Here is a 27,563-nt window from a genome sequence, read left to right on the forward strand (position 1 = left end):
GTGGGAGTGTAGTGGGGATTGACGGTGGTAGTGAAAGGGCTAGTTGGAGTGAAATGGGTGATGGAGGTGTAGAGGGGTTAGTGAGGCTTGTGGTGAAGGGAGATTTCAGTGGTAGATCTGCTCATTGGCAGGTCCAATTATCTGAAGTGTATTGGCTTCGTGTGCTTTCAACCACAGGGAAATAATAATGTGAGTAAACTCTAGCCTGTACCTTTAAAATTACCCAGCTATGACTGTGTACATGTATTTTATACATTTGCTGCACACACCTCCACAAAATACAAATTACACAATTATCTTGTTCAAACCTGCCTTTATCAGGATTAGCAGAGTAATGTTCTCCTTATTCTATTGAAAAGCCCCTTGAAATTTGAATGGGGATTATACTGTGCTCATTATATTTCCATTGCAAATCTCGTTTATAGAGAGCATTACTGTCAGCATAATGAGATACCTTAACACCATATTAACATATAGAAATCATGTCTCCATTCTATTCTTTTTCTGTGTCTCACATATATCAATGTAATGCAGCTTCTTAAATAGCTTCTGCTATTTTTATTAAAATTCTCCTCATTGGAAAGATTCATTCAAGATTATCCTTAATTTGGTGCCGACTCATTTGAAGTGTAATCTGACCACAGAATGCCTGTGTCAGTAAGGAGTATCTTCTCTCAGGCTGGGGGGTAGACTGTTGAGGCACAGTACTGGGACTTATGGACCCTATGTCTTACTATTTAGAGGCAATAAAGATACAATGGTAAATCAAACAATAAATGATATTCTATTCTACATTATATTCTATTCTAAGAAGCCTATTACGGAATTCAATAGAAACTTCTTTACTAAGACAGTAGTGAGAATGTATAATGTACTACCAGAGGGAAGAGGTGAGGTAAACAGTTTAGATAAATTTAAGGAGATGTAACCTGTGAATAGTAAAGGAGTAGAAATTTATTCATATAGGTCTAAGTGAAATAGTACAGCTAGAGCTTTCGCTGGAGGAATAACATTGGCATAAACTGAAATAATTGATTAAAAGGAAAATATTGTAAGTGCTGGAAATCTGAAACAAATGCAGAGAACATTGGAGAAACTCGGCAGGTTTGGCAGCATCTGCATAGAGAGAAACAGAGCTCCTGTAGCATAAGAACTAAACTTGGGGAGGACAAAGTCACTATAGTCGCAGAGAGTTGTTCTCTCGTCAGACAGAGACAACTGGCAGTGAGATTAACCTCAACATTGCACCGTGCTTCAGGCTAGCTTGAGAAGGCAGATCTGCATGACAACCTGTCAATACTAGGAGTTGGTATTACTCTGCATCACAAGCCTGCTCTCCAGCCAACTGATCTAAATGTGTGCAATGTATTACTGAGAGATTTAATAAACATTTTCTGCAGTTCTTGGCGTTTACATACATTATGGAGGCACTAATGTGTCTGGGCTAATGCTGAGCAATTCAGTTACAAACTGAATTGGGGTGGTACAGTGTCTCAGTGGTTAGTGTTGCTACCTCACAGTGCGAGGGACCCATGCTCGATTTCAGCCCAGCTGACTGTCCAAGTGGGGTTTGCACATTCTCTCTGGACAAAGGACGTTACAGCACAGGAACAGGCCCTTTGATCCTCCAAGCCTGCATCTCCCCTAAACTTTTCCCCTCTCACTTTGAACTCGTGAATTCAAATTTCTTCCCGCAGTCCCAAGATGTGCAGGTTAGATAGATTGGCAATGCTAAAGTTTCCATAGTGTCCAGGGATGTGCAGACTAGGTGGGTTAGCCTTGGGAAATGAAGAAGGGTCACCAGTCCTGAAATGTTAACTTTGATTTCTCTTCACAGATACTGCCAGAGTTACAGGGATAGGGTAGTGGAATGGGTCTGGTGGGATGCTCTTCGAAGGATCAGTGTGCACTTGATGGGCTGAATGGCCTGCTTCTGCACTGTAAGGATTCTATGAAACTGTAGCATGTTTCCCTCAGCATGTCGTGCTGCAAGTGGCCACAGTGAGATGGAGTACTGGGAACTTCATATCATCAGGTCACATGCTACGATATTGCATTGACATGCTGAGCCAGTCTCTTATAAGTATGTTGCATACTAGCTGTGAAAAATACAACAATATTTAGACAGAGAGCAGTTATCAAATCTCTAATAGTAGGGCTAAATTACTGTTCATTATTTCAGTCCATTGCCCATTTTCCTAAAATTATCTTCAAACTTAATTGAAACCCTTTGCTGAGATTTTCTGCAAGCAATGTAATTTCAAGCTGACATGTTTTAAATTCATCTTCCTCAAACTGCAAAACTCTCCATCAGCCGCTGATTCGACAACATTATTTTCCTTCTACAGATCGATAGAATTGGAGAAAAAAATTGTTATAATTAAATATTTAAAGCAGTTTTATTTTTGAACAGTATTGACTCTCTCTGTCTAAGCACGGCTGTCTGTGTTCAATTTCTAAATTAATCAAGTCAGCGTTACTGATCCACGTTGTGTGTATCTCTGATACTTAGTGACATTTGTTGTTCTGCTTAGATGTTAACATTGACTCATGAAAATAACCCAGGACATATCAGATAGAATAATAGCCTGGGCATGGGCTGTGGCATCGAAACGGCATCCCAGCTGGGATCAGGTGTTGAGGGTCTCTGGTTTCATCCCTGCAGCTTTTACAGAACCATGTGGAGATATTTCAGCATAACTCTTATATAAATGCAAATGTTTCATTCACATTTAAGTTGCCATTGTATGCTCAAAGGCAATTAGGGATGGGCTTGCCAGTTACACCCACATTTCATGAATGAGTCAAAGAAAATTAGATAGATGGTGACAAGTACTGAAGTTGCTGGAAAAGCTCAGCAGGTCTGGCGGCAACGAGTGAAGAGAAATCAGAGTTAACATCTTGGGTCCAGTGACCCTTCAGAGGGAGGAATTGCTTTCCCAGGAATTTTTGTTTTGTTTCTGATATACAGTGTCCACAGTTCTTTCGGTTTTGTTTGTTACATGGTGAAACTGAGAAAAGCATAAAATGAGTCCCAGATTGACCAAGTTCCTTTGCCTTCATAAAACAGAAAGACTGAGTTAAATTGGAACAATAGTGGAACATTCAAACCCCTTTGTCTAGAATTAAATCATGGTTGATCTGTACTTCAACTCCATTTACCAGCTTCACCTTCCTTCCCCTTTGACAGCCTGACCTACACAATTGCACCAATTAAATTTTTTGCAAGTTTCCATTGCCCCTGTCGGCTTGAGGAAGAGAATTCTTGGTTCCAACTATCTTTGATGTGAAATAGCACCACCTGATTTCCATCTAGATGTTATGACCAAGCTCTGATTTTAATATTACATCCCTTCTTTGTTGAGACACCCATGCTGTGGGTGTGAAATAACTGCACAGAGACTGGTATCCCATCACCAAGTCACCCTTTATTTATTTCTGCACAGTACATTGACCGCGGCCAGCCACCTCAGAGTCAGTCCCTGGAATGAGGAGACTCTCTGAATCCCCTGTATATATCTCTCAGCCATGGGCTGTCTGATTGGCCCACGTTAACGCCCCCAATCAAGGATCTCATCGTCAAGAAGATCCATCTGGTTCCAATCACTACACAGTAGAGCAGCCATCCAGCCAACTGAGCTAACCACTCCCCTATGTTTTCCCTTGCTCTATTCATAGTGATTGGAACAAGATCAGCCAGGTGGACCTCATAGAATATGAGTTCCCTGATTGGGGCTGTTAACCTGGATCCAATCAGGGAGCCCTGGCTGACAGATATAAGCAGGAGTGTCAGGGGTTCAGCTCACTCAAGGAGCGGCTCTGTATTAGCTGGGTCAGTGTCACGTGCTAAGTACATGTTAATGAAGGGTGACTTGGAGACGGGATACCAGCCACCGTGGAGTCAGTTCAGTCATAGTGCTGTGAAACAAATTTGCAACTGAAGGAGAAGGAAATCTTTTTGACTAGCTTTTAAACATGACGCTGTTCATTCAGTGTTTTTTGTTTTTGCTTCAGTTTGTCAGCATTCTTTATTTTCTTCTCCTTTGGTCTCTGTAGTGCAGGGTGTTGTCATGCACACAGTAAGGCTTAAACGTCTCCTCTCAGCTTGCTGCACAACTGACAGGCCCTGGTTCCACAACATGAAGCTAGTGGAATGTAATCTCACTGAAGCGGCTCAATTTCTCACCAAACCGCAGATAAAGAGACAGGCAGGTGAATGGGAGGCAAAGTTGGAGACTATATTCTCTCAATATTTAAAATGCCATAAACTTCCAGATCGAGACAACAATTTTTTATTCACAAATCAAGGTTTTGACGGAGCTCTTGTGAAAACAATGCAGCCGTATCAAATTTGCAATGCACCCTGCTCAGATCACAGTGAGAATATTGTTCACATTTCTGGCCTCCATATTAAGTAATAGGTTTAGAAGCATGAGAAGGAATGCAAAAAAAAAAAGGTGATACCATAATGGAGAGATTCCAGCTTAAGGGGAGAAAATGAAATGGATTTGGGGCTTTTCTTTCTAGTTCAAGGGCTATTGCTCAAGAACAACAGGAATATGATTGGATTGGACATACTATTGGAAGGATCCAAACTATGGACCATAAATGGAAAGTTGTTACCAATAAATCCAATCGGGAAACAAGGAGAATTAGTTAACTCAGAGATTGGTTAGAACATGGAGCTTGTTAGCACATAAAGAGGTTAAAGTAAACTTCAACACTTCCAATGACCTCTTGTGATAGAGCAGTATCGTTTTGACCTCCAGACTACAAGGTCTGGGTTCACAATCCCAATTGTGTGTCACGAAATGCCTGAACAGATTGATTAAAAATACTAGATGGCTCCAATTGAAAACTGGCTGAGAATGAGCGAGAAAGGAATAGGAAGAAATGCTGAGATGAGGCAGATGGAATGAGAGAAGTCTTATGTGGAATATAAAATCCAACATAAATCAGTGAGACCAAAAGGCCTCTTTCTATGCCGTGCACTTTATATGATCTCCCAGAACCCTGAACAGTTATTGGTGGGGGTGGGGTGGGGTGGGGTGGGGGTGGGGAGCGAGAAGGAAGGGGAAAGAAAGACACAAGAAGTACCTTTCACACTCTCAGAATGTCTCATAGTGCTTCACAACTACTGCAGTGTTTTAGATGTATCGGAGCTACTCTAGTTTATGGTCCACACACCAATGAAGTAAATAATCGGATTAGCTGTGCTTAGTGGTATTGGGATGGGAAGAAATATTGACCAGGAAACCTAGAGGAGTGTTCAACTTTCTCTCAACGTTTCTCTCTGAAATCTCTTCCATTGACTTCAAAAGGCAGAAGAGACCTCAGTTTGAACATTTCATTCAAAAGGTGGCATCCTCAATACTGCTGCACTCCCTCAGTGCACACTGGGAGTGTAAGCATTACATGTTTATGGTTAGAAAAAGGCTTGAGCCTGTGACTAATTCTAACTTGAAACTCAGAGCAAAGGCACAGTTGATGTGAAAGTTCTGTGCCTATCTTGTGATAGTAATGAACTTGGACTGTTTCTCCTGACCTTAGGCACCAATCCACATATTTAGAAAGAATGACTTGAATTTATTTGGGTCTTTCACAGGTAATGAATTAGTTTTGGTGTGTAGTCACTGATGTAACATCGGAAACACAGCAACTAACTTGAACACAACAAATTCCCATGAACCAGGTAACATCTCATCTGAAGGACAGCGACTCCAGCACCACAGCATCCTCTCAGTATTACACTAGAGTGGCAGTCTTTGACTGCTGTGCTGAAGGTAAGGCTTGGGAATTGAACCTACAACCTTTGACTTAGAGGTGAGTGCACAACCAATTAAGCCACACTGGACACAAAGAGGACCCATCAACTTGGTCTCGGTGTCTTGATCATTTGTACAAAAAAACAGGTTTAAGTGTGAACTGTTTGGAAAAGCAGCAAGATTGGAGGGGTTATATCAATTACCTCATTTGAACTTTCCCCATCCTTGACTCTGTTCCTTGACAGGCCAAGACGTGAATTAAAATCCGGGGCTTTAAAAGTTACCTTCTCAGAAGCTGTGGCATCCTTCCTGTTATTCTAAACTTTTTAATTCTCTATTTTCTCATTTATTCCTACAACCTGTAATGCTGGATTTATTATTTTTAAATTTTTCTACTTTTCTTTCTCCTAAAAGTTTGTACTAAAGACTCTGTACCTAGGTGGAGAAAGTGAGGACTGCAGATGCTGGAGATCAGAGCTGAAAATGTGTTGCTGGAAAAGTGCAGCAGGTCAGGCAGCATCCAAGGAGCAGGAGAATCGATGTTTTGGGCATAAGTCCTTCTGATTTCCTGAAGAAGGGCTTATGCCCGAAACGTCGATTCTCCTGTTCCTCTGTATCTAGGTACCTTGTACCTAAGATGGGGCTGTAAATGGCAATTTGTAAACTTTTCACTATACATGTGACAGTCAAGCTAATTCAATCCAATTCAATAATTGAATTAATTAGGGGCATTCAAGAGGGGCATTGGGTGATTACTTAAATGGAAACAATGTGCAAGATTCGGAGAGAAGTCAGCAACATGCCATTAAGTCAGATTACTCAGAGAATGCCTACAAGCTGATGGGCTGAATGGCCTTTTTCTGCACCATAACAATTAAATCATTAGGGAGCAATTTGAAGTGCTTCAGAATGGGTTTAGTTGGGTTGGGGGTGGAGGGGTGGGGAGGTGCCAGTGGAATGGTGTGGAAGAAGCAGTAATGCAGATGGGGCTGATGTGAAATGGTTAACCTGATTATCAATTAAATTAAACTTAGGACAGCCACATCAAAGACTCAGTGAGGAAAGGCGACAGTTTAAGAACTTCTTCTAATGCACCCAGGAATTGGAATCTATGTAAAACCCTCCAGGCTGTATATTTGATCAAAAATGTATATTGTAAATATAACCTGTAATTGTCAAAATAGCCCCACACATTGTATTAAAAGAAATTGAACGACATTTTATGCCAAGTCTAATTTAATGAGTGATGTGATGTACTTTTCTCATAAAATATGTAAAAGTATATCCTTTGAAAAGAAATATGAAATTGCTGTGCTAATCAATTAAAAGGTGCCTGAAAAACAAGGCGAATTTAATAGAACTCCCTCCTGCAACAAACATGACAGGTTTTTTTTGCCATTTTGCAGCTTATCCCCACAGATTCCACACAAAGACTCCAGATGGTCAGGCAGCAACATGTCCTAATGTGCTGTTAATTTTACTTAAGTGTCCCCTCACAGTGTGTCTGTTCCCCTAATGTAAGCACAATTTAAAAAGCTAAACCATCTCATACTTACATTAACGCTAATCACTGTAATTATGTGTGCATGAACATACATTTTCCCACACAGGATCTCATGTGAACATGCATAATTGTGCTCATAGATGTATCCTGTGTGAAGCTTTAAGAACTCTTTTATCTGGTTGGTACTAATTAGGCAGTAAATTTATTGAGAATTGTTCCCAATTCCTGAGATGGTGAACTTCCAGGCAGACGTGGAACCAAGCCAGGAAGGAGGCCAAGTTTAATCATTAAGTTAACTGATCTCAACAAAGCTAGTGATACCAACCCAACAATTGGAATTTGTAGCTTGGAAGAGGTTTTGCATTGCAGCATTAATCCAAATAAGTTGAGAGTGCTACCTATTGCTGGCCTGATTTTCATTTGAATAAGACGGTAAACTATAAGAGTAGAATTAGGCCATTCGGTCCATCGAGTCTGCTCACCCATTCAACCATGGCTGTATTTTTAAAAATTCACTCATGGGGCATGGACGTAGCTGGCTGGGCCGGCATTTATTGCCCATCCCCAGCTACCATTGAGAAGCTAGTGGTGGGCTGCCTTGCTGAACCGCTGTAGTCCAACATGCTGTAGGTTGATCCTTACATAGGCAATTCCAGGGTTTTGACACAGCGACAGTGAAGGAATGTGATATATTTCCAAGTCAGGATGGTGAAAGGCTTGGAAGGGAACCTGCAGGGGGTGGTATTCCCATGTATCCGCTGCCCTTGTCCTTCTAGATGGAAGTGGTCATGAGTTTGGAAGCAGCTATTTAAGAATCTTTGGTGAATTTCTGCAGTGCATCTTGTCGATAGTGCTGTTACTGAGCATCAGTGGTGGATAGAGTGGGTGCTTGTGGATGAGGTGCCAGTCAAGTGGACTGCTTTGTCATGGATGGCGTCAAGTTTCTTGAGTGTTGTTGGGACTTCACCCATCCAGGGAAGTGGGGAATATTTCATCACTGTTCTGAGCTGCAAAATCTTATCCTACAATTATGACCTCTCGTTCTAGTGTTCCACAAGAGAAAACAGCCCTCTGTATCTACTTTGTCTTTTGTCCTTTAGTATCTTATATACATTTCTCAAGCAATGCTGGTCATTAATACAAACAATGGAAATACAAAGGTAACCACAGTTTGTGATCTCACAGAAATGACAGTGCACCTGACCATGGAGTTTGGTCCGTCAGTTTGGCGCCTGAGTGTCTCTTGTCCAATACTGTTGTACAGACTGAATGCCCAAACACTGAAATGGGAACACAAAAGAAAGAATTGGCAAATATATGGCACCTATTACTATGGGACACTTGTGGTGCAGTGGTGGTGTCCCTACCTCTGATACCAGATCAGAGTAACTTCATGTCCCTGATAAAGGGCTTTTGCCCGAAAGGTCGATTTTCTTGCTCCTCGGATGCTGCCTGACCTGTTGTGCTTTTCCAGCATCACACTCTCGACTCTAATCTCTAGCATCTGCAGTCCTCACTTTCACTAATTTCAAGTCCCACCTGCTGAAGCAGTGTGTAATGAGAACCGTAAACAGGGTGATGTAGAAACTATCAACAGCACCTATTGTATCTTCAGGATGTTCCCAAGGTGCTTCCCAACTGGAAGAATTACAATGTGAACTTCTGTTTTCTCCAGGGTATAACATAGAAGCCCATTGGTCCAAAGAATGTGCCATATAAAAACAAAGTGAGTGGCCTTGACTAGAAACATTAACTCTGTTTCTTTCCATTTTTCTGCAGAATGTCTCCAACATTTTCTCTTTTTAAAAATTATTTTAAATTACCACCATCTGCAGTATTTTGCTTGTGCCAAGATTGATTAGACCATGAGTGCTGGCTGAGGGCTGAATCGGACCACCAGGAGAAAAAAGTTTTGAATAGTGCACGGTGGCTCAGTGGTTAGCACTGCTGCCTCACAGCGCCAGCGACCCAGATTCAATTCCAGCCTCGGGTGACTGTGTGGAGTTTATACATTCTCCCTGTGTCTGTGTGGGTTTCCTCCAGGTTCTCCAGTTTCCTCCTACAGTCCAAAGTCTCTTCCCTGGGGTGGGGGAGTCCAGAACTAGAGGGCATAGGTTTAGGGTGAGTGGGGAAAGATGTAAAAGAGACCTAAGGGCAACTTTTTCACGCAGAGGGTGGTGCGTGTATGGAATGAACTGCCAGAGGAAGTGGTGGAGGCTGGTACAATTGCAACGTTTAAAAGGCATCTGGATGAGTATATGGTCAGGAAGGGTTTGGAGGGATATGGGTCGGGTGCTGGCAGGTGGGACTAGATTGAGTTGGGATATTTGGTTGGCATGGATGAGTTGGATCGAAGGGTCTGTTTCCATGCTGTACATCTCTATGACTCTATGATGTTAGGTGAACTGGTCAAGCTAAATTGTCCCATAGTGTCCAGTGATGTGTAGGTTAGGGGCATTAGTCAGGGGAAATGTAGAATAATAGGGTGGAGGAATGGAAATGGGTAGGATACTCTTCGGAGGGTCAGTGTGGACTTGTTGGGCTGAAGGGCCTGTTTCCATACTTTTGAGATTCTATGAAACTTTCTATGAATAAAATGCAAGCGTTCCTCAGGTCACGATTCTAATGTGATAACTGGCAATTAATGAGTTAATGTGCGAAACGCCTTTGAGGAAGTTAATGGCCATGTTACACTGGGCTGCACCCAATCTGGCGATATCTTTGGGCGCAGACAATTGAGCTCTGAGCGAGTACCTGAAGGGAATGCATGTATTCTGCACAGCTCATGAGAGTGCTGAACAATCATGCCCAGCAAGTAAAGTTCCTTCTAAGCTGTGCAGCTGCACACTTGCACAATGGCTCTGAAGTTCCACACCCACTGAGCCAACTCCATTCACAGCATTGTGTTCCAACCAATACCATGCACAGACCTCAGAAATCCATACAAAAGTTGAAAAACATTAGCTGTTAGGAAGCTAATGTGAACTGTACCTATCACTACCATGCGGTGAACCACTATGTGATGTGAGACAAGTGCCTCTTCGATTTCAATTCACCAGTGGTGTTGCTTCTACCATTGATAATTAGGTGAGTCTTGGACTCAGCGTAGAGTAAGGGAGACTGGTCCTGAAGAAGGGTTACATCCGAAACGTCGACTTCCCCACCTCCTGATGCTGCCTGGCTTGCTGTGTTCTTCCAGCCTCCTGCCTGTCTACCATGGAAGACTGGTGGCAGTAAACTGGTCAAACCAGAATACCACATGGTGGCAGCAGGAGCAGCTGAAAAATATGGCAGGTTAATTTGTGGGTTAGAGGCTTCAGTACTGGACAGAAGCATTTCATGCCAAGATTTTGCAGCTCAATCTTAAACTTACGGAGTTGTGACCAAGCACATGATTTTTGCAGGGCTGTGGGAAAAACAGCAAGAAACTAAGGCTAATTGGAAAGATCTTTGAAAGAGCCAGTGTGGTCACAGGAGGTGGCTGGCCTCCTTCTGTACCATAACAGTCTAAGCTTCTATTATCATAACTGCTTAAAAACGCACAGGCAAATGGCTTCAGATCACAAACAGTTAAGCCTGGGAGACTGTAGTCTGCCGCTTGACAGCTCACTTGGAGTGGGTTCCACGAAAGTAAATGAGTTGGTCAATAATTTACTGAGATTTCCAGACCTTCTTCCCATTGTCTCTAATTGCCTGACACAGCACTGTGTGAGGGTGCGCGCGTGTTGTGACTTGCATATGAGGTAACATGTCAGATTAGAAAACCAACAGTTGAACACACAAATCTGCTGCTGTCCAATTACATTATACAGTTCTCCGTGTGAAACTTCACTTACATGTGAGCTGTGCTGTGAATGTCACAACCAAGGGTCAGCTGGTGCCTAAGGCTGGAAAGGATTACATGTGAATTGTGTTTAGTAGATTTAAACCTGACCTTTGCTTGAAAGCAGTCATCTATCATTCTGTAATGCTGGAACCATCTAAAGATTTACCGTTTAGGTCAGTTTTCATAGTCTGGCAGTACATATTGAAGTTCACAATTTGACAGGGAGGGGATTGGAGAGTTGGTGGGGGGGGGGGAATGATTAACTTTAGAAGGGGTGCTTACCAGCCTTGCCCATTATTGATTACTGCCCCTCATTATCACATAATGCACACAATACAGAGAATGATTAACTCAGACAGCAAACTAATTAAGAATATATGGTAAAAGGAGGTGCGGTGTAGCAATTGGACTAGCAATCTGGAACTCCAGGTCCAATGGTTTTAGGACCATGGGTTCAAATCCCAACATGACACATGGTGAGGAAAGATCACTGGACCCCCAACGTGAACCCTGATTTCTCTCCACAGATACTACCAGACCTGCTGAGTTTTCCCAGCAATTCTCTTTAAGTTTCTGATTTCCAGCATCCGCAGTTCTTTCTGTTTGTATGACACATGGTGAAATTTGAATTCAATAGAGATGGCAATCATGTAACCATTGTCAATTGTCATATTAAAAAAAAAACTATTTGATACGTCTTTTAGGGAAGGAATTCTGCCCATCCCTACCTGGTCTGGCCAACATGCGATGCCTGAACCACAACAATATGGTTAACTCTTAGCTGTCCTCTGGCATTAGCCAGTGACACCCACATCCCATGAATGAGAAAAAGAAACAGAAAATGGAGCAGGAATAGGCTATTCAGCCCCTCAAGTCTGCTTTGCTACTTAATAAGATTATTAATCAATCTCCTCGCTTAACTCACTTTCCTTAATCTCCCACAAAATTGATCAATCTCCATCCTGACAACGCTTGCTGACTAAATACACAAAGCTTTCTGAAAGAATTTCAAAGATTCATAAGCTCCAGAGTGAATGTTTTTTTCCTCAATTCAGTTCAAATGACCCACTCCCTACATTGAAACTGCTCAGTGGTTATACCTTGGTCTTATTCTAAATCCAGTTGCATTGAAGCTAATAACAATATCACCACCCTAAACCAATGTGGAACAGTCCATCTTCTGCAGTTACAACAGCATCAGCTCCCCACTTGTTCCTCCGCTACATCGATTACTGTATCGGCGCTACCTCGTGCTTCCAAGAGGAGGTTGAACAGTTCATCAATGTCACTAACACCTTCCACCCTACCTCAAATTCACCTGGACCATTTCAGGTACCTCCCTCCCCTTCCTGGATCTCTCCATCTCTATCTCCGGTGACCAACTAACCACAGACATCTATTATAAACCCACTGACTCCCACAGCTACCTAGACTATACCTCCTCCCACTGTATTTCCTGTAAAAACACCATCCCTTATTCCCAATTTCTCAGCCTCTGCCGCATCTGTTCCCAGGATGACCAATTCCACCTTAGAAGATCCCAGAAGGCCTCCTTCTTCAAAGACCGCAATTTCCTTTCCCATGTGGTCAATGATGCTCTCGAGTGCATATCCTCCACTTCCCTCACCTCCGCCCTTGAAGCCCACCCCTCCCAATGCAACAAGGACAGAAACCCCCTGATTCTCACCTTCTACCCCACCAACCTCCGCATATATTGCATTGTCCTCCGCCACTTCTGCCATCTACAAACGAATCCCACCACCAGAGATATATTTCCCTCCCCACCCCTTTCAGTGTTCCGGAGAAACTCCCCCATCTGATCCACAATCCCTACCAGTCCTCATCTCACTCCTGGGACCTTCCCCTGCCACCGCAGGAATTGCAAAACCTGCGCCCACACCTCCCCCCTCACCTCCGTCCAAGTTCCCAAAGGATCCTTCCACATCCAACAGAAATGTATTTGTACCTCCACCAATGTCATCTACTGTATCCGTTGCACTCGATGTGGTCTCCTCTACATCGGAGAAACAGCACTCCATCTTGCAGAATATTTCAAAGAACATCTCGGGACACCTGCACCAACCAACCCCACAGCCCGTGGCTGAACACTTCAACTTCCCCTCCCACTCTGCCAAGGACATGTAGGTCCTGGGCCTCTTCCATTGCCAAACCCTAATCACCCGATGCCTGGAGGAAGAACACCTCATCTTCCATCTTGGGACGCCAGAACCACACGGGATCAATGTGGATTTCACTAGTTTCCTTATTTCCCCTCCTCCCACATTATCCCAGTCCCAAGCTTCCAACTTGGCACTGCCTTCCTGACCTGTCCATCACCCCTCCCACCTATCTGTTCCTTCCTCCTCTCCAACCCATTACCTTCTCCCTCACCTCCATCTATCTATCGCATTCCCAGCTACCTTCCCCCCCAACCCCATCCCCGTTCCATTTATCTCTCGGCTCCCTTGGGCTACAAGCCTCATTCCTGATGAAGGATTTATGTCAATTCTCTTGCCCCCTGGATGCTCCAGTGACCAACCAACCATGGACATGTACTACAAGCCCACCGACTCCCACAGCTACCTAGACTACACCTCCTCCCACCCTACCTCCTGTAAAAATGCCATCCCTGATCCTCAGGTTAAGCTCATGACCAATTTAATGAGAAAATGAGACCATGGTAACTTGACCTTACAGCTTTGTGACAGTTCAGAGAAGGTTCACTACATTAATTCTAGTGAACAGGTCTGGCCGCTTCTGTGGAGAGAATGCAGAAACTTAAGAAAGAAGGGTCACTGGTCCTGAAACATTAAATCAGATGCTACCAGACCTGCTGAGTTTTTCTAACATTGTCAGTTTTTCTTTATGATTTCCAGCATCCGCAGTCTTTGTTTTTTTTATTAGGCCTGTAATCACTTGAGTGATTGGAGATCAAATTGAGGTTTCTAAGATGCTAAAGGTGTTTGACAAAGCTGATGTTGGCTGGATATTTCTCCTTGTGGAGCAATCTTAAATGAGAGGTCATTGTTTTAGGCTAAAGAGTAGCAAATGATAATAGAGTACTGTTTACAAGTGTGTTTGCAGTTGCAATGTAAGAAGTCTAATCCCATGTAGCCTCGTTTGTTGGACTTCCTTCTGTCCCTAAGCTTGGATGCTGCAGCTGGACAGAAAGAAGCCCTTAAATGGACATTAACTGTGCAAATAAACAACTGCACGTCTTACATACCATCTTTCTTTCTCATTTTCTTTGTTTGACAAATGTCAGGGAAACAAAAATAAACCTCAGACCAGTTCCTGTTGATCAGAAACTGAACTGAACCAGCCACATGAATACTGTGGCTCAGTGCAATCTGGAGCGTAGCGCCTCACCTTCTGATTAGCCATCTTAAAACCTTCTGGATTGCACATTCATTCAACAACGTCAAACCATGAAACCTGACCTCCAAGTTCATTTTTTGCAAAGTGCGAGAATGGATGCTGGTCTCATGGTCTTGTTTTCAAACAAACCTATTCAGCCTTTCCCACTAATATTCACTCTGGTTTTAGCTTTGTCACTTCACTCCAACTATGACCAGTCACATACATTTTGTTCTTTGGTGTTTTTGGCAGTTAATCTTTCTGCCCTCTATCTTATCCAACCTTCTGTCCTTGTATTCTTCTAACCCCTCCCTCACCCACTTTAACAGTGCAAAACCCCTCACATTTTAAGCTTCCTTTAATTCCAGAGAAAATTCATAATTGACTTGAAACATTAACTCCACTTCTCTTGCTTCAGATGCTGCCAGCCCTGCTTACTATTTACAGGACTTTATGTTTTTATTTCAATCAAAGCCTTGCGTGATTTAACTAAAAGGATCAAACAGACCTAACAAGGTGGCCCACTGTCAGAGGTGAAGACGTGGAAACAAGATGATAGTTGTCTGGTGATCAATGCATTGTCTGGGTTGTACAGGATGCAACTGTTCATAAGCAAAGCTCTTCTGTTTGGATTGTAATGCACCCTCAAATCTCACAGATTATTAATGCTGGCCGGGTCAATAATCTGGAGGCGTGGGTTTAGATGAGGAGCAGGAGGTTTAGAGGGGGCTTGAGGAAAAGTTTTTTTAGATTAGATTACTTACAGTGTGGAAACAGGCCCTTCAGCCCAACAAGTCCACACCAACCCGCCGAAGCACAACCCACCCAGACCCATTCCCCTACACCTAACACTATGGGCAATTTAGCATCCCAATTCACCCAACCTGCACATTTTTGGATTGTGGGAGGAAACCAGAGCACCCAGAGAAAACCCACACAGACACGGTAAGAATGTGCAAACTCCACACAGAGAGTCGCCTGAGCCTGGGTCTCTGGCGCTGTAAGGCAGCAGTGCTAACCACTGTGCCACCCATATTTTTCATGTAGAGGTTTATCTGGAACTCCACCGAGAAGAAACCTGGCCATTGAGGACCGACGTGAGGATTGCTGAAACTTATCTTCAATCAAGGCAACGGGTCTGGCTGTTTTTCGGTACCAATGAAACCATTCGTTCAGCGACTAGAAAGAGCAGGAATGCAGCTATCCCTGAGATAACAACAAAAGAAATAAGGTCATGACATTAGGTGATCTATGGATAGATTGATCCAACTGGGCCTGTGCACAAATATGTTTAGGAGAAATGAGAGGGGATCTGATTAAAATGTATTAATTATAATAGATCTGGACAGATTAATACTGTTGGATACTGTTGCGGGGGATGACTTACCAGGGATAAGCAATGGGGCACAGGTCTCTGGCACAGGGGGAAGAGGAGCAGAGCATTAGTGATTGGGGAGTCCATAGTTAGGGGGACAGATAGGAGGTTCTGTGGGAATGAGAGAAACTCACGGTTGGTGTGTTGCCTCCCAGGTGCCAGGGGTCACGATGTCTCTGATGGTATTTTCGGAATCCTTGTGGGGGAGCAACCCCAAGTCATGGTTCACATAGGCACCAATGACATAGGTAGGAAGCAAGATGGGGATTTAAGGCAGAAATTCAGGGAGTTAAGGTGGAAGCTTAGAGCTAGGACAAAGCGTTGTTATCTCTGGTTTGTTATCCGTGCTTCATAATAGTGAAGCAAGGAATAGGGAGAAAGATGAGTTGAAAATATGACTACAAGGATGGTGCAGGAGGGAGAGTTTTGGATTCATGGATAATTGGGGCTTTTTCTGGGATAGGGGCACCTCTACAAAAAGGATGGTCTTCACCTGAACCAGAAGGGTACCAATATCCTGGAGGGGGGGAGATTTGTGAATGCTCTTCAGGTGGGTTTAAACTAATTCAGCAGGGGGATGGGAACCGAAATTGTAGTTCAAATATAGAAGAGGTTGAAAGTAGGGAGGTCCGAAATAAGGTTTCAAGGTCGCAAGAAGACACCAGCAAGCAAAAAGTTGGTTTGAAGTGTGTCTACTTCAACACCAGGAGTATCCGGAATAAGGTGGGTGAACTTGCAGTATGGGATTTCGATGTTGTGGCCATTTCGGAGACATGGGCAGAGCAGGGACAGAAATGATTGTTGCAGGTTCCAATATTTAGATGTTTCAGTAAGAACAGAGAAGATGATAAAAGAGGTGGGGGTGGCATTGTTAGTCAAGAACAGTATTACAGCCGCAGAAAGGACGCTTGAGGACTTGTCAACTGAGGTAGTATGGGCTAAGATTAGAAACAGAAAAGAAGAGGTCACCCTGTTGGGAGTTTTCTATAGGCCTCTGAATAGTTCCAGAGATTTAGAGGAAAGGATAGCAAAGACGATTCTCGATAGGAGCGAGAGTGACAGGGTAATTGTTATGGGGGACTTCAACTTCCCAAAGATTGATTGGAGATTATATAGTTCAAGTACTTTAGATGAGTCAGTTTTTGTCATACTATTTCTGACATAGTATGTAGACAGGCCAACAAGGGGTGAGGCCACATTAGATTTGGAACTGGGTAATGAACCTAGTCAAGTGTTAGATTTAGAGGTAGGTGAGCACTTTGGTGATAGTGACCACAATTCAGTTATGTTCACTTTAGCAATGGAAAGGGATTGGTATGCACCGGAGGGCAAGAGTTACAGCTGGGGAAAAGGCAATTACGATGCGATTAGACAAGGTTTAGGATGCTTAGGATGGGGAAGGAAACTAAGCTCCAAAGAAATGTAGAGCTTATTCAAGGAACAGCTACTGTGTGTCCATGATAAGTATGTACCTGTCAGACAGGAAGGAGTTTGCCGAGCGCAGAAGCCATGGCTTACTAAGGAAGTTGAATCTCTTGTCAAGAGGAAGAGGAAGGCTTATGTTAGGATAAGATGTGAATGCTCAGTTAGGGCACCTGAGAGTTACAAGGTAACCAGGAAAGACCTAAAGAGAGAGCTAAGACAAGCAAGGAGGGGATATGAGAAGTTGTTGGTGGATAGGATCAGGGAAAACCCTAAAGCTTTCTATAGGTATATAAGGGGAAAAAAAGAATGACTAGAGTAAGATTAGGACCAATCAAGGACAATAGTGGGAAGTTGTGCATGGAGTCAGTGGAGATAGGGGAAGCGCTAAATGAATATTTTTCGTTTGTCTTTGTCCAGTGTGAATACTATGTTGTCAAGGAGAATACTGAGAAATACTCTACCAGACTAGATGGGATTGAGGTTCACAAGGAGGAAGTGTTAGAAATTCTGGAAAGTGTGAAAATAGATAAATCCCCGGGGCAGATGGGACTTATCCTAGGATTCTCTGGGAAGCCAGGGAGGAGGTTGCTGAGTCTTTGGCTTTGATCTTTATGTCATCATTGTCTACAGGAATAGTAACAGAAGACTGGAGGATAGCAAATGTTGTCCCCTTGTTCAAGAAGGGGATTAGAGACAACCCTGGTAATTATAGACCAGTGAGCCTAACTTTTGTTATGGATAAAGTCTTGGAAAGGATCGTAAGAGATAGGATTTGTAATCATCTAGAAAAGAATAAGTTGATTAGGGATAGTCAACACAGTTTTGTGAAGGATAGGTCATGCCTCACAAACCTTATTGAGTTCTTTGAGATTGTGATCAAACAGGTGGATGAGGGTAAAGTGGTTGATGTGGTGTATATGGATTTCAGTAAGGCATTTGATAAGGTTCCCCACAGTAGACGATTGCACAAAATATGGAGGCATGGGATTGAGGGTGATTTAGCAGCTTGGATCAGAAATTGGCTAGCTGAAAGAAGACAGAGGATGGTGGTTGATGGGAAATGTTCATCCTGGAGTTCAGTTACCAGTGGTGTACTGCAAGGATCTGTTTTGGGTCCACTGCTGTTTGTCATTTTTATAAATGACCTGGATGAGGGCATAAAAGGATGGGTTAGCAAATTTGTGCACAACAATAAGGTCAGTACAGTTGTGGATAGTGACGAAGGGTGTTGTAGGTTACAGAGAGACATAGATAAGCTGCAGGGCTGCGCTGAGAGGTGGCAAATGGAGTTTAATGTAGAAAAGTGTGAGGTGATTCACTTTGGAAGAAGTAACAAGAATGCAGAGTACTGGACGAATAGTAAGATTCTTGGTAGTGTAGATGAGCAGAGAGAACTCGGTGTCCATGTACATAGATCCCTCAAAGTTCAGAAGGCATATGGTGTATTAGCTTTTATTAGTAGAGGGATTGAGTTTCGGAGCCATGAGGTCATGCTGCAGCTGTACAAAACTTTGGTGCAGTCACATTTGGAGTATTGCATGCAGTACTGGTCACCGCATTATAGGAAGGATGTGGAATCTTTGGAAATAGTTCAGAGGAGATTTACTAGGATGTTGCCTGGTATGGAGGGAAGGTCTTATGAGGAAAGGTTGAGGGACTTGAGGCTGTTTTCATTAGAGAGAAGAAGGTTGAGAGGTGACTTAATTGATAATACAATCAGAGGGTTAGATCGGTGGATAGTGAAAGCCTTTTGCGTTGGATGGTGATGGATAGCACGAGGGGGCATAGCTTCAAATTGAGGGGTGATAGATGTAGGACAGATGTCAGAGGTAGTGTCTTTACTCAGAGAATAGTAGGGGTGTGAATGCACTCCCTGCCACAGTTGTAGACTCGACAACTTTACAGGCATTTAAGTGGTCATTGGATAGGCACATGGACGAGAATGGAATAGTGTAGCTTAGGTGGGCTTCAGATTGGGTTCACAGTGCAGCGCAACATCGAGGGCCGAAGGGCCTGTACTGCACTGTAATGTTTTATGTTCTATATTCTATTAATTACTGGGAGATGTTTTCCCAGGTGGGGAGTCTAAAAGAAGGGTCACAGTCGCAGGATACGAAGTAGACCATTCGGGATTGAGTTGAGGAAATATATATTCACTCAAACAGTAGTGAACCTGTGGAATTCCAGATTAAATGATGATAGAGGCAGGAACACTCATGACTTTTCAAAACATTTGATGAGCACTTGAATTACTATTGCATACAAATACTGGAAAATGGAATTAGAACACATAGATGCTTGATGACCATCATGGAGATGATGAGCCAAAGGGCCTCTTTCCAAGGACCTCGTCTCTTGGGTTGTAGGAAGATATAAAAAGGATTGAGAGGGATGTGGGAGGTGCGAACCGTAAAGGTAATGACAGAAGGAAGTGGGCAGTGATTCAAAGCAAATCATGTTGTACCTTTGATTAACTAACATCCGTCCCACTGGAAAGAAAGACTGCAGCACTGTGCCATTCCTCCCATCTCCCCTGACAACCACTCACAAGATAAAAGCTGACACACAAGAACAGTCGGTGCTGGTACTTACAGTCGATGGAATGAGAAACAATTAGAAGGGGCAAACTGCAATTTGATGAACTGATTGATGACAGTGTGATTGCTGATAAAGCCAACTTCCATTCATATTGTAAGCTACTGCTGGGTCTAAATGCTAAAATTCAAACAATTATTCGAATTTAGAAACCATCTAAAATCATTGTCAATTATATAAATCCGAGAGTAAAGAAATTCTACAAGGTCAATTTGTGGAATTACTGACCACATAGAGTTCACTGTTTCTATAATGTGATGTTCTATGCTGGCTGTGCATCCCATGCAGCAGTGCCAACGAATTATTGAGGAAAGATTCTGCCACGCCAACTCTCCCCTGCGCAAAACAAAATTCCTTCCTTGCAATCGTCCCGGTGCTGACACCCACCATTTCCAACGTCTTCAAAACATTTGACCTCAAGGATGCCGCATCACCGAGCATAAAGAGTGACAGCAAAGTAAGGCAGTTCTGCTCTCCACCTCAAAGGGACTCAATCATTATTTTTAACAAATGAATGGTGCTGATCTCCATATCACCACGATTACCTGTTCCACTGGTGACAGCTGGGAGGGAGAGATTGCTAAACATATGATGGGGGCCTTTCTGAAGGCTATGGCTTACCTTGAAGAAATCTGGCTGTTGTGAACCCACATGTAGTTTGCTCAGAGGTAGCTTCATTCAAGGCCAATATCAACAAAGCCATCAGCTCGGCAACTAGAAAGAGGAGGTGTACAGCTATCTTGAGACAACAATGAAAGGAATGGGAGGATTAGGTCATGACAGGATGGTGTTACGTGAAGAAATTGATTTGATTGGGCCTGTGCTCACTGAGGGGATCTGATTAAAATGTAGAAAATTATAACAGGTCTGGATAGGTTAAATACTGGACAGGATGTTTCCCCAGGCTGGGGAGTCTTGAATCAGGGCTTACAGTCTCAGGATACAGGGTAGATCATTTAACACTGAGATCAGGAAATATTTCTTCACTCGAATAATAGTGAACCTGTGGAATTCTCTAACATTGAAAGCTGTGGAGGCCAAGTCACTGAATGTATTGGAGAAAGAGATTTTTGAGATTGGACAAGCATCAAGAGGCATGGGGAGAAAGCAGGACAATGATATTGAGATAGATGATCAACCACCGGATGGCAGAACAGTCTCAAAGGGTTGAATGGCCTACTCCAGGTTTCTATGCTTCTATACTTGTCATTTGGTTCCTTAATGCTGAATCCAATATTCAGTAAGATCTTGGTTGATTTGAATGCAGTGTTAACTCCATTTTCTTGCTGTTCCCACCTCCCATAACTTTTGACTCCATTGTAGATCAAACTCAGCCTCGCATATATTCAATGATTCTGACTGCTGAGGAAGAGGACACTGAAGATTAATGACCATCTCAGAGAAGGAACTCAACCGTCTCCATCTTAAATGGGAGGCTGTTTATTGTGAAACTGCCCCTGATACTGAGAGGGAAATGACTGTGGGGGGTTGGAGGGGGGCAAGATTCCCACCATCCTGCATGGAAACAGAATGTAGACACACTGAGGCTTCCTCCAGGCTTTGCTCGCCAGAGGAGATGCTTGATCCAAGGTGGAAACAGTTCATTGGTGCAGGCAGAAATGGAAGGTCCATGGTTGGGAGAATCTCCAGTGAAGTGCTCTGAGATGGATCACTCCAGGTTTGACTTCAACCGAGACATTGCGCACAACATCAGCACACAGCTGGCAGCTCCTTCTTGAGCGACAGAACGTGCTAGCCCATTGGCAGGTCAGTGCACCCTCAGCAGACCGAGACCATCACGTGTAAGACAAAAAGTAGGCCATTCCACCCAATGAGTCTGCTCTATTATTCCAGGGGAAAAAGGGATATGCATAGACAATTCAGGAGTGTTCCTTTTAAACTCAATCGTTGAGAGTGTTGCAGATTGACCACGTGAGAGGTTAATGCCCAGTGACATTTCAGCATGCAATTTAGTGATTGAGATCAAAGGGAAACTAGTCGATTAGAAAATTTGAAGCATTCACCCTTGCAGGGTAACCAATACAACTTTATCATTTAAGGTGAGATAGGCAATCCTTTGTTTACCCTCTTTTTCATTGCTGCTTAGCCATAACACAACTTAATCCTTTGCATTCTTAAGGCATTTGAAAAGGTTTCCTATGAGAGACATGAAGAGGTGCATTTCACTTTTGACACGGGGTGCAACTGTCCATCTCCCTAGAATGGTGGAGTAGACTCGATGGGCTGAATGGCCTACACCTGATGGTCTCAGCCACTTATATTGCCAGTGTCCATCTGCTGGGTTGGGAACAACTGCTCTCTAAATTTACAGGCTCAGATATTCCAATGGTCAGGTGGTCATTAAAGCATTGGAGCCTGGAATTGTTCAAGAGGACTATGCAGAGTTAACAAAACAGTTGTCTCCACAGGAATTATCTGGGAAACTGATGACTCCAATGGGCAATTCCCTTGTGTCAGGAATGCTCCAAAAAAAATCCCTTCAAGTTGGAGTATTCAGAGGGTTCCAACTCTCCTAAGCTTAATACTTACCCAGGATACATCAAAGCAGTAAAAACCCACTCCAATTCCTGGGTAATTATAAATTGAATGCCCAATTTATCACTGACCACACCCCATGATCCCTGGCAGCCCCTTACCAGAACCCCTCCTGCCAACAGACTATCCTCCCACTCAATGATATGGGTGGCATTGACCTGATCGGGGCTAGCACCGCTGCCTCACAGCATGGCCACCCTCTGGATGCTCCAGTTTCCTCCCACAGTCCAAAAATGTGCAAGTTAGGTGGATTGGCCATGCTAAATTGCCCATAGTAGCCAGGATGTGCAGGTTAGGTGTATTAGCCTGGGAAATGCAGGGTTACAGGGTTCGGGTGGGACTCTCTTCAGAAGGTCAATGTGAACTAGATGGGCTGTATGGTCTGCTTCCATACTGCAGGGAATCTATGATCCTACCAGTCCTAGCCCTGCTGGACCGTTTCCCCACTCCCCACTTGATCCACTCAGTAGCAGCAGTGTGTACTACCTACAAGATGTACTGCGGAAATTCACAGAGATCCTCCAAATATCACCTCCAAACCCATGACCATTTCCATGTAGAAGGACAAGAGCATCAGATACACAGAACGCCACCACCTTCAAGTTGCCCTCCAAGCTACTCACCATCCTGACTTTTCTATGGCTGTTCCTTCAAAGTCCTGGAATTCCCGCCCTAATGGTGTTGGGGGTCAATCCACAGCACATGGACTGCAGCAGATCAAGAAGCAGCTCACCATCACCTTCTCAAGGGCAACTAGGGACAGACAATAAATGCTGGCCATTCAGTGATGCCCACATTCCAAAAATGAATTAAACTAAATTCAACAGCCCCTGGCCACAACACTGTTCCACCTTACCAAATCTAACAACCCCAACTTTCCTTGTGTACTCATCTGCTTTCCTGGCATAACACACCTTCCAAATTCACCAGCTGCACATTATCTCCTTATCTGCTCATATTCCACTTTACCCGCTGACTTATTTTATTCACTTATCATTCTGTGAAAATAGGTTTGGGATCATTAAGTCCTCATGGTGGCAAGTGTGGTGAAGGAAAGGGATGTGTCTCTACCTGCAATGTTACTCCTGTGCTCAATGGGTTTCTCCCCAGTCTCTTCCATTGCACACACTCGGAACAGGTTGGCTGGTAAAACCTCTGACAGCTAAGTGGGTGAATGCAAAGAGGGTTGTCATCAGTTAATTGTGTTCTGACAGTAATCCGAATTTCTGGACATGAGTGTGTTTCAGTGGCTGTTCGACTGCTCTCTGATTCAGGAAAGATGTCTCAAACCAGAAATTTGCTATAAAAGCAAAATACTGCTGATACCGGAAATCTGAAACAAACACTGAAAGAGCTGGCGAAACTCTCAAACGCTGCAGTAAATAACTCATCTTCCCACTCCTCATAGTCTATCCACCATCTACAAGGCACAAGTCGGGAGTGTGATGGAACACTCCCCACTTGCCTGGATGAGCGCAACTCCAACAACACTCAAGAGGCTTGATACCATCCAGGACAAGGATGCCAGCTTGATTGGCACCACAACTGTAAACATCCATGTCCTCCATCACCAACAGTAGCAGCAGTGTGTGCTATCGATAAGAAGTCTTGGAAAAATAAACCAAACATCCTTCGACAGCACCATCGAAACTCACAACCACTTCCATCTAGAAGGACAAGGACATGGAAACACTATCACATGCAAGTTCCCCTCCAAGCCACTCACCATTCTGACTTGAAAATATATCACTGATCCTTCACTGATGTTGGGTCAAAATCCTGGAACTCCCTCCCTAAGGGGTCAACCCACAGCAGGTGGACTATCATGTTTCAAAAAGGCAGTTCACCATCACCTTCTCAAGGGCAAGGGCAAGGGCAATTAATACTGGTCAGCCAGCAATGCACATGTCCTACAAATGAATATAACAAAACTCAGCAGGTCTAAAATCATCTGCAGGGAGAAAAACTTATCTAATCTTTTGAATCTAGTATGACTCTTCTTCAAAGATTTGTTCAGCAGAGTTAGCTTTGACACTCCAGTGCAATAATGAGGGAGGATGACACTTTTGGAGGTGCCATATTAGACCAAAGTCCATCTGTTCGAAATGGATGTGAAACGTTCCAGAATGCTATTCATATGAAGAGCTGTACAATCCTCCCCTGCCTCCTGCCTAGTTTTTAACCTCCAATCAATATCTCCAGAATAGATGAGCTTGTTATTATTACACTGCTGTTTTAGTGGGAGGTCCTATATTCCAACATTACAAGAGTGACTACACTTCATTGGCTCTGGAGTGCTTTGGGATAATTGAGATTAGAAATGGTGCAGGTGCTTTATAAATATAAGTCTTTATTTTGTGTTAAATTGCCATCATTCTTCTTTATACATGTTACAAATCAAGCATCTGCAATGTCCCTTTCAGTCCAACGTGAGCTGCCACACCCATAAGCAGGCTCTATCCTTTCTTAAGTAAATAAGGAACTGTGGATATTGGAAATCTGAAACAAAAACAGAAGTTGCTGGTGAAACTCAGCAGGACTGGCAGCATCTCTGGAGTGAGAAACAGTTAACGTTTCAAGACCAGGGAGGACACTTATTCAGAACGTTCTAATGAACAATCACCGGACTCACAACATTAACTTTGCTTTTTTTTCCCACTGATGCTGCCAGACGTACTGAGTTTCGCCAGCGATATCTGTTTTTAGTTCCTGCACTTATTTCCTCGCTAGTATAAATTGGAACATCACAAGTTCTGTGTGCTCACAATTTCCTCGGAGCTATTTCAGATGAGCTGAGAGCACAGGATTCATGGAACCAAGCCTCAGATGCAGCTGAAATCAACGGCTTCAGAAAAGGAAGGAAGTGAATGAAACAAATAAACTGTAGTCGAAATGAACTGGCTTTGTTTTGTATTATTTAGTTAGTGCATTGTGTGCTCAGCAATATAAAAGCAGCATTGAAGCGGCCCACAGCTCTGAATATTCAAATATTCATTTTAATAATCAATGGAATATTCAAGCGTAAAAATGAATCAATTGGTACAGATTAACTTTTTGCGCAGTCAACAAAATATCACATTCACAGCACACTCTCTGAATGAAATGAGTGCAGAGTAGATGTAAATCAATACCAGACTACCCAAAATAACTCGTTAAAATCAAACAGACAGAAGGCTATTTAAAACATAACTTAACAAATGACATTTATTGCAGTGAGAAGTGATTCGCTAGAAAACACAACAGAATAAGAATGGAAGCTGTAGTGCTGCTTAATGCTTTTTAGGAATGTGAATTGAACCACATTGAGTGCATTAAGTGCACATAGAGTCCTGAGCCATACTCGAGTCAACTCTTTATCTTGATATTTCCTCTGGTCTCCTCCACTATCAGCATAGAAATTACAATGAACACTGCTCTCATTTGCTTGTGTCATTTGTATTTTATGCTATTTTATTCCAAGAGCAAACATAAAGAGTCATATGTTAAAATATCCACATTGTCTATAATGAGACACATACAGAATGAAGGGGGATCATATGACAGAGGCTTATAGCAAATTGAATCTATTAAATAAGCCAGCAACAAACAGAGTCTATTTTACAGCAATCTGAGTGCATTTACTTAGAAAAGCATGCCCTTTCACTCAAAGAAGCAAACAGAATCTACTCAGCAAACAACAAACTGGGCATATCTACACAAAATTGATGAACAAAATAATCTGTACATTTGCAAACATCAAACAAAATCTATTTACTTGCAAAGTCAATTTACTCAGCAGTCTATTTACTCAGTGTAGTGATTGCAATGAGGGCCAAGTAGATCGCATTGATTATGAGATCCCTGATTAAGGTTATTGACCTGGGCCAATCGGGGAGCCCTGACTGACAGATAGAAACAGGAGGTTCAGAGAATCTCCTCATTTTAGGCCCGGTTTTGAGTTAGTTAGAGTCCCTGTACTGCACGTGTAAATACAATTTGGCTTGGTGATGAGATACCTGCCTCCTTGGAGTTATTACACTCATCAAACAGCAGACATGGTCTATCTAGTGTGCTTATGGCAAAACAACAAGCAATCTATTTAAACAGAGTATTTACCCAAAGAATGCGGCCATTTTCCCGTCAAGTCTGTTGTGTGTCTAATTCAATGTGCAATCCAGTTTGTGCCACTCCCATGTGTCCCCATGTCTCTACAACATCTATTTCCTCCAAATATATGTCTAATTCCACTTTGAAAGCTAATATTAAATCTGTTTCCAATACAGATTATAAAGCCACCACTCTTGTTCTTTTGCAACCACCATCAAGTCTGGGTGTTGGGCCTTGTTTAACCTGAATGACTAGTTTGCAATCTCAAGTAACACCAACAGTGGAGTTCAATTTCTGCACAAACTAAGACTACCATGAAGGACTCTTCTTCTCAATCTCTCCCCTAGCCTGAGCTGTGGTGACCCTTGGGTTAAAACACTGCCAGTCATCTCTCTCTGATGAGAGGGTGGGACTACAGCAAAGTTACCTTTAACTTTGTGCTCTCTCTTTATCTACCTGTTATTGAAAAAAGAAATCCCCCTCATTTACTTCATTTGAACTCTTTGTGTTTCTTATACATCTCTAAATAACAACCTCTTGTCCTTCTCTACCCAAAGGAGAACCCCAACTTCTCCAGTTTATTTTTCCAACAGCAATCCCTGACCTACGGAGACATTCTGCCATCAATAGATCCAATCTCATTGTGGATACTTTAGTCAGCCTTGTAAATCTCCCCAATAATCTTCAAAACTTCAATTAACTCTTCAAATTCTCTGAAGAAAACCAAGAAGAATTTCAATAACTGTTCCTTTTGGTCTTAAACTTCCAGGTACCCAGTGGCATCATTGTATAGCCAATATACTGCCAGAGCCAATAATGTATTTCCTATGGCTCCATGCATCTTCCATCAAGGTGATAGAAAGGACAAGCATCATTGAATTGCACCAGACAAGGAAGGAGAATGGAATGTGACAATTTAATCAATACCTTTGCTCAGAGATTCCACAAGAACTGTTCAAAGAGACTGCATAATTTCTCAAAATCTGCAGCACTCTTAAAAAAATCTTAATTCTGGGTGTTTTGAACAAGAATTTGAAACTAAAAGAAAAAGTGGAACTTATAAACTCCTCAGGT

At 42.9% G+C, this 27,563-nt stretch overlaps 1 long non-coding RNA gene across 1 annotated transcript in view; it reads left to right on the plus strand.

The window, feature by feature from the left end:
• LOC148142495 (uncharacterized) overlaps positions 1 to 27,304 on the plus strand; it is a 51,490-nt gene extending 24,186 nt beyond the window's left edge. The window contains exons 2-3 of the long non-coding RNA XR_015751894.1: positions 5,606 to 5,783; positions 27,259 to 27,304. This is a non-coding gene — a long non-coding RNA (uncharacterized LOC148142495). The remainder of the gene's footprint in view (positions 1 to 5,605; positions 5,784 to 27,258) is intronic.
• The last annotated feature ends 259 nt before the right edge of the window (positions 27,305 to 27,563 follow it).

This window comes from Chiloscyllium plagiosum, unplaced genomic scaffold (assembly GCF_037043375.1).
Source record: "Chiloscyllium plagiosum isolate Xiang-an unplaced genomic scaffold, Cpla_swu_hap1 HiC_scaffold_28, whole genome shotgun sequence".
NCBI lineage: Eukaryota > Metazoa > Chordata > Chondrichthyes > Orectolobiformes > Hemiscylliidae > Chiloscyllium > Chiloscyllium plagiosum.